Here is a 7,601-nt window from a genome sequence, read left to right as displayed (position 1 = left end):
AAAAAATGGTGTGACCTTGGTAGATTATTTAACCTAGGTATGTTTCCTCAGCTATAAAAAACCCCACTTATGGTTGTGCTGTGAAAGGGTAGATAATTCATCATCGATTACCTATGACTGCTTAACAACATCCCAAAACTTAGTGACTTAAAAAATGTTTGTCATTTCTCAGTTTTGTGGCTTGGTTCTTTTTCTAGTCTCATGTGGGCACTCTGCATTCAGCTGGCAGATTGGCTGGGGGCTGGGTGGAACAGCTGGCCCTCTCCAAGTGGTCTTTTATATCTTGGGCTTAGTGGTCTCAGAGTACCAAGAAGGCAGAGGCAATGGCATCAAAGCCTGAGCTCAAGAACTCACAGAACACTACTTTTACCACATTCTTTTGGTCAAAGCAAGTCATAAGGCTGGCCCAGATTCAAGGGATGAGGAAACAGACTCCTCGTCTTGATGAGAGGAGCTGCAGAATACAGCTCTGTTTGCTGTCCATCATAATAATGTATGCAAAACAGTCCTGCAACTAGCATTGGTTAAACAAATGCCCATCATTTGTTTTTATAATCTGTGTATGTCCTCTAAATTAATATGAGAATTTGTTAAAAGCCCCCAAACCGTAATTTATTTTCACAAACTGATGTTTGAAAATAGATTGAATCATTGGTGGTCTCCCCACACACAAAACTGAGATTGTCGTTATTACAAGATTAGATAGAAAGTGGTAGGCATTGTGACTATTTATTCCACAAATATTAGATGAGTGCCAGGTTTAAGTGCTGGCAATAGCAGATGCACTTTCTTACGCACTGGAACTTATATTCCTGAGTTGGTTCATAGGACTACAGTTGTACTTATTTGTAATGACACAGAGTTAAGTGGATCAAATATTCTAAAATTAAAAGAGGACATGTAGGGTATCCATAAAAGCCTGTGCTTTAAAAAAAATTTATATTAAATCTAAACAGTTTGCAAAATATACTAGAAAATAGATTTAAGACTTAGGAAATCTAATTGGAGAAATTTTTGCTTTTGACATATCCACTGTCATTTTTGAGGGGGAAAAAAGTTACACAGTTGAAGCCTAGTGTAGGATTTGTTTCCTTAAAAATAAATGAGAACAAATGCTTTATTAGTAATTTTGTGTAATTTTTATTTAATTCTTAACAAAAACCTTGAGGTAAATAATAATTCACTGAGTTGAAAGAGACCTCTCTTGAGGCCAGTTCCTCTTCAGTAACTTAATTGGATCTGGTTTTTATTTCATTTTAGGGACAGCTACTTTTAAAGTTCTATTTAAAGTGAGTGATTCATAAAACAGGAAAATTGTACTTGCAGTGTTTATTAATATTTATATGATACTTAGAGCTTACAGAGGGCTTTGAATATATCATTCAAGTTCTCTAACTCAAGCAACTATTATCCTCATTTTTCAGTTGAGAAATCAAGCTCACAGAGGTAAATGAATTGCCTCAAATTATATAGCTAATAAATGCCAGAGCCAGGTACTTCAATCCTTCAATCTTAAAATTGATTATGAAAGCCACTTCATTCTTATGGTTTATAAAAGAAATATTTGCTTTAGGAATAGGCTCCTTTTATGTTCCTGCTTTATCCATTGCCAGCTTTCAGCACAGCATCTCTAAAATGTGCTCATTATAGTCGACGTGGATTCTTGAAAAAAAAAAAAAAAAGCCCGAAACTTCTGAGACTTCACGAACTGGGTGTAGAAATGCTGCCACCTTTGTTTGGCTGCCAAGACACTACCACAAAGGGCTGTAGATCCAGGTCCATTTATTTCACAAGAGTGAGTGCAGCTGTCTTTTTGCTGTAATCAAATGCTCCTCTGTAGCCAGCTTTTTGTGGCCAGAAAAAGCAAAGTAATTTTTAGTACAGATTAGCATAAAAATCTCTACTAGATCAGTTTCAGGAAACAATTACTAGCTTAGAAACAACAATAATTGTGATCTATAGGTTGGTTAAAATGGCAGTTAATATCCAGACTTTTTTAAATGCCATTTATTTAGTACTGTGAATACTATATAAATAGAATACACTACCTGCCACTGTATTTGGTTTCATAAATTATTTGGACAGGGTGAACAACAGACTTCAAAACTAAGTAGAGGTAGTAAATCTGCCCTTTTTAATGAGTTTGAATTTACAGTAGTAGTTTAAACATCTGGAAGTTTAAAGTCTTAATTCATTCCAAATGTTCAACGGGGATATATTGCAAAGAGGATATTGTAATTGGGGATCAAGAAAACTACTATTGACTCAATCTGAAGCCTTCCTAATTTTCTATATACACATTAATCACTTAAAACTTGAGAGGCTGACAGTTCAAAGAGAGTAGAGATGGCTCCAGATATCTGAGTAGGCATGTTTCTAGAAGAGTAGCTTTTAAAAGAAGACATAGTTACAACAAGGATAAGGTTTAAATGCTGTTAACATATCTGAAATATGGCCCAATGGTGCTGCTATGTTCTGTGCTTCTTAATGAGTATGAGGTGGGCTTTGTATAATTGTTCTTAATACTGGACTAAGGGGAGTTACAAGTCCCTGTGACTTAGAAACTGTAATTTTGATTAATGCATCTTGTAATCCAAGAATCTGGTCTGTAGCCAGCACCAAGTATGAGACCAAGCATTCATTTAGTGCGCACTTACCGAGTCCCTGCTGGATGTTTGTTAGGCGTTGGTTTGATTTTCTTAGAGCAAAAACGGTTGTGGTAGCAAGAGGAGGAGTGATCACTGTTTGTGGTAGCTGCTGCTAACAGTGCTCACTCAATGCAAGTCCTGTGCTAAAGTACTTTACCAGGGATTGTCTCATTTAAAATTACCCACCTTGTGAAAAAGATATATCTTCCCTCTTTCTTCAGGTGCAAATGTAAGGATGAGCAGGTTGTATAGCTAGTGATAGTTGGAACCAGGATTTTAGCATGACATAAAGACTTATGAATCTAATTTGTTCCTTGTATTTGCTTTTCATGCTAGTTTCAAATATTGTCTTGAATAGCTGTAATGGTCAATCTATTTAGCCCAGGCATGTAGCTAGGTGTCATAAAGATGAATGAGATGGAGCCCATGCCATGGATGCAAGGGTAGATAAGATTGAGCCCATACTTCGGTGAGCCAAGTCCTGGGGAAGCCAGATCAGCAAGTCAGGAACTGCCAGGAACTGAGTAAAAGGTAGGGTATTGGTATAAGGTCATCCCAACGAGGGTACTTGTGAGAGTGTAAGGAAGCACTTTTATTTACTTTTTATTTTTAAAAGATTATATTTATTTGTTCATGAGATACACAGAGACAGAGACATAGAGGGAGAAGCAGGCTCCTCACAGGGACTCAATCCCAGGACCCGGGATCACACCCTGAGCCGAAGGCAGACACACTCAACTGCTAAGCCACCCAGGCGTCTCGGGAAGCACTTTTAATCGTTAGGCCAGAACAACAGATAAACTGGGACTATCCAGAGCAAACCAGTACTTATGGTCACTCTAGCTAGAGGAAACCTCATGGTGTGAGTGGAGCAGACTAGAGGGGTGATCTCCCCTGCCCCCAGGTACACCTAGACTGCAAAATGTGAGACCTGTTCTTGTCTCCAATCATCACCCTTACACCCTTGCTGTTTGCCCTCCAGTCCTCAGCGTAGCTGTCACTTTTCTGGAGGCTCTCTATTCTTGAAATCTGAGTCAAGTAGCCCTTACATGTGCACCCAGGCTTGCCTGGCTCTTCATAGATGTAAGCCCTGTGAGAATCTGTGTGGTTTCTACATGTCTTTCCATTTGGAGCTAAGAATAGAGCTAAGTAAAGAGTAGACAACAGCCTTTGCAGAAACCTATAAAAAATAGCAATATTTGTTTCCCCAGGTATTGCTTCATTTAATTGGTGATGGTATATAAAACTAAGTGATATTCACCAATAATTGCCAGTAAGTCCAGTTGGAACAGGTTTGAAGCCACTGAGAAATTGAAATTTGCTAAGAGTAGATCCACCTTTGAAAATTGTATGTGGGACTTCATGACTCTAAATGTTTTTTTGCTAGTCTCTTCCTTCTCAATGAAAACATGACTTGTTATTTTAGGATTAGAAATATACCTATAGGGCAGCCCAGGTGGCTCAGTGGTTTAGTGCTGCCTTCAGCCCAGGGTGTGATCCTGGAGACCCGGGATCGAGTCCCACGTTGGGCTCCGTGCATGGAGCCTGCTTCTCCCTCTGCCTGTGTCTCTGTCTCTCATGAATAAATAAATAAAATCTTTAAAATAAGAAAAAAGAAAGAAAGAAATATACCTATATACAGCTGACCCTTGAACAATGCAGGGATTAGCGGCACTGAGTCCTCTGCCCATTTGAAAATCATGTATAACTTTTGACTTCAAAAACTTTATCAATAAAAAAAAAAACCCTTTATCAATGGCCTCCGGTTGGCCAGAAGCCTTAGTGATAGTGTAAAGAGCTGATTAACATTTTTGTGTATGTTATGTTATTATATACTATACTCTTACAATAATACCTAATTTTGTTGGGGGGAGTTTTTTGGTATTTCTAAGTTATACAGTTCATCTGAATATTTTCAAATTGCCACAGATCTCCAAAAAAATTTCCAATATATTCATTGAAAAAAATTCACTTGTAAGTGGGCCTATACAATTCAAATCTCTATTGTTCAAGGGTCAACTGTAATAATGTTATACACTTCCCCCCCCCCCAAAAAAAGAGTAAGTGATCATTGTGATATTCAGTATCCTATTTAAGGTTTCAAGATATCTGATTAAGATGTATAATATTTCTTTCTCTAACCAGTATTACACATATTAAACTGTAAAATCTGCATGGCAGTAGAGTTTTATAGTTGGAAGGAGTTTTGGAAACTATATAGACAACCTCTCATTTTACAGAGGACTGGACAGGACATCTTGCTCAGGATTACACCACTCGGTGGTGGCGGAGGCCAAGGGAGGACAGAAGTGTCCCAACAGTGTTGTGCTTTGTCATACCACACAGACATAACTGAAGATGGAAAGCCTGAAGGAATCATTTCTTGGCAGGTGAGCAATGTCCACCCTTTAAATTTACTAATGTAAACGGTAATCCTACAAGTATGTCAGCTTTATAGGCGAGAGATTTATTAAGCAGGCTAGGGTATGGGGTTAGTTCTTGGCACATTTCTGGTTTGTGTTACCATAAAATTTGGTTTTGAAAGTGTTTGGTATTGCTTACATCTTATTTGGCAATTCCTATTCTTGGTATGATTTTTTAGAAGAGGACATGTGGTTAGATAATGGATTTGCAAAGTCTTTTTCCTAAAAAATGAAAAGTTGAAAGCTTTCCTTATAACTGCATCTTGTGGGATTTAAACTTCCTTGTAGTAATAGCAGCTGCTGTATGTCAAGCACCTACTATGTAATATGTCCTGTTAAGTACTTCGTATGCATCAGTTATTAGGTTCACCATAACCTGGTGCAGTAGCTCCTGGTATCAAAAGTGACTTGTCCAGGGCCATTCAGTGGTGGAGTAGGATTTAAACACTGACCAACTGATTCTGGTAGACCAGTTTAAGAATGTATATGAAAAGACTTGGAGGAAAGCACATCAAAATACTAATGATTAGGGCAGCCCGGGTGTTTCAGTGGTTTAGCACCGCCTTCAGCCCAGGGCCTGATCCTGGAGACCTGGAATCGAGTCCCACTTTGGGCTCCCTGCGTGGAGCCTGCTTCTCCCTCTGCCTATGTCTCTGTCTCTCTCTGTGTGTCTCTCATGAATAAATAAAATCTTAAAAAAAAAAAAAAAAGTAGCCTACTGGGACACCTGAGTGGCTCAGTGATTGAGCATCTGCCTTTTGGCTCAGGGCATGATCCCAGAGTTCTGGGATCCCTGCAGGGAGCCTGCTGCTTCCTCTGCATGTGTCTCTGCCTCTCTCTGTGTCTCTCATGAATAAATAAATAAAATCTTAAAAAAAAAAAAAAAGTAGCCTACCTTTACTAGAAATTTGGTCTTTGCATTACTTGTATGTAAGTTTTCTAAGGGCTGAGACCTTGTCGTGCTCACTGCAATTGTCTCCCACTGCCTGAAACAGTGCCTGGCATGTAATAAGTGCTTCGTATTTGTTGAGGGAATGGGCAAATGATGTGTTCTAGGACTAATGGGAAATTTGGAGTGGCTAGAGGATTAAGAGGAGGGAAAAGCAACTGGAGATGAAGATGGAAAGGTATGTGGAGCTGTCCAATCTCTGAAAACCATTGAAATTCCTGCTCAGGAATTAGCCATCACCCCCTGGTCTGGGCATACTTCCAAGAGATACTAAGCCTAGACCTCTTGCCTTTGTGAACTGCCATAGGAGCAGTCTTTCATAGGTGCATAGATGTATGTGGCAGAGTCCAGACTGCAGTTTCTGGGCATGTTTAGAAAATGAGAGAACATACTTGAACTAAAAAGCAAACTCCACATTGGTCACTGTTAATCATAATTAATAACATCTGTGATTTTTGTAGTCTCCCAAAGTGTCCCAAGTCTTGAGACATGATCCCTTTAGTCCCCACCAGGCCCTGCCACAATAATAACCTTGGCATGTGACTCCCCACTCTCCCCTGCCATATATACCCTCTTATTTATCACCCGTCTTACCCCTTCCTTTCCAAGTCAAGTAATTTCTGCTTTGTTTTTTCTTCTCTTCCTTCCCTTCTCAAACCACAACCCATATAATTTTCACTACCCCCTTCAGAACCTGTTTGTGTCTCGGCTCCAGCCTTTTTATAGAGAAGGGGAGGGAGCAGACCTGGAACAGTATGGTGAAAAGATGTGTACTTTTATTTTTATTTTTTGAAGGTTTTATTTATTTATTCATGAGGGACACACAGAGGCAGAGACACAGGCAGAGGGAGAAGCAGGCTCCCTGCAAGGAGCCCAATGTGGGACTTGATCCCAGGACCCCAGGATCACACCCTGAGCTGAAGGCAGAGGCTCAACCACTGAACCACTCAGGCATCCCAAAATGTGCATTTTTAAATTACCTCCATTACATAGTGGCATTTTCCTCCAGGCTGCAGTTCCTTTTCCAGTTTTGCAGACTTCCTGGGTGCTAGATGATTAAGCACGAAGGAGGCTGCTTGTGCTTTAAAATCATAAGCGATCTCAGTGTTCATTCAAGATTTAAGTCTCTACCCATAGTATGAGATTTATCAGTTTGCTTAAATAATAGAATTAAGGTAATGGTTTCTGCTATGCTTCATATGATACTTAGAAAGGAATTTAATACTTAATGAATGCCTCCTTATGCCAAGCACTGTTATGAGGCACTTTATGTATATAATCTCATTTAAGACTCACATTTTGATGAAGTTGATACATTATCCCCACGAGAGAACTGAATTTCAAGGAAATCATTTGTCTGCAGTCACATGGTCCATGTCCATCCAAAGCCAGAACCTGTGTCTCTACAAAACACTATGCAGCTAGTCTCAACTCCACCACAGCACTCGAGAATGTACCAAGGGTCTTCACAGATGTTGTGTCATCTCAGTTTTCCTTAAAACCTGTGAAAATGGTGGTATCATCCCTAATTGACTTGCCAAAAGTCCCAAAAACCACTGAGACTCAACTTCATGACTCTTC

The sequence above is a fragment of the Vulpes vulpes genome, chromosome 11 (genome assembly GCF_048418805.1).
Source record: "Vulpes vulpes isolate BD-2025 chromosome 11, VulVul3, whole genome shotgun sequence".
Taxonomy (NCBI): domain Eukaryota; kingdom Metazoa; phylum Chordata; class Mammalia; order Carnivora; family Canidae; genus Vulpes; species Vulpes vulpes.
The sequence above is the reverse complement of the archived record's forward strand: the minus strand, read 5'-3'. Positions refer to the sequence as shown.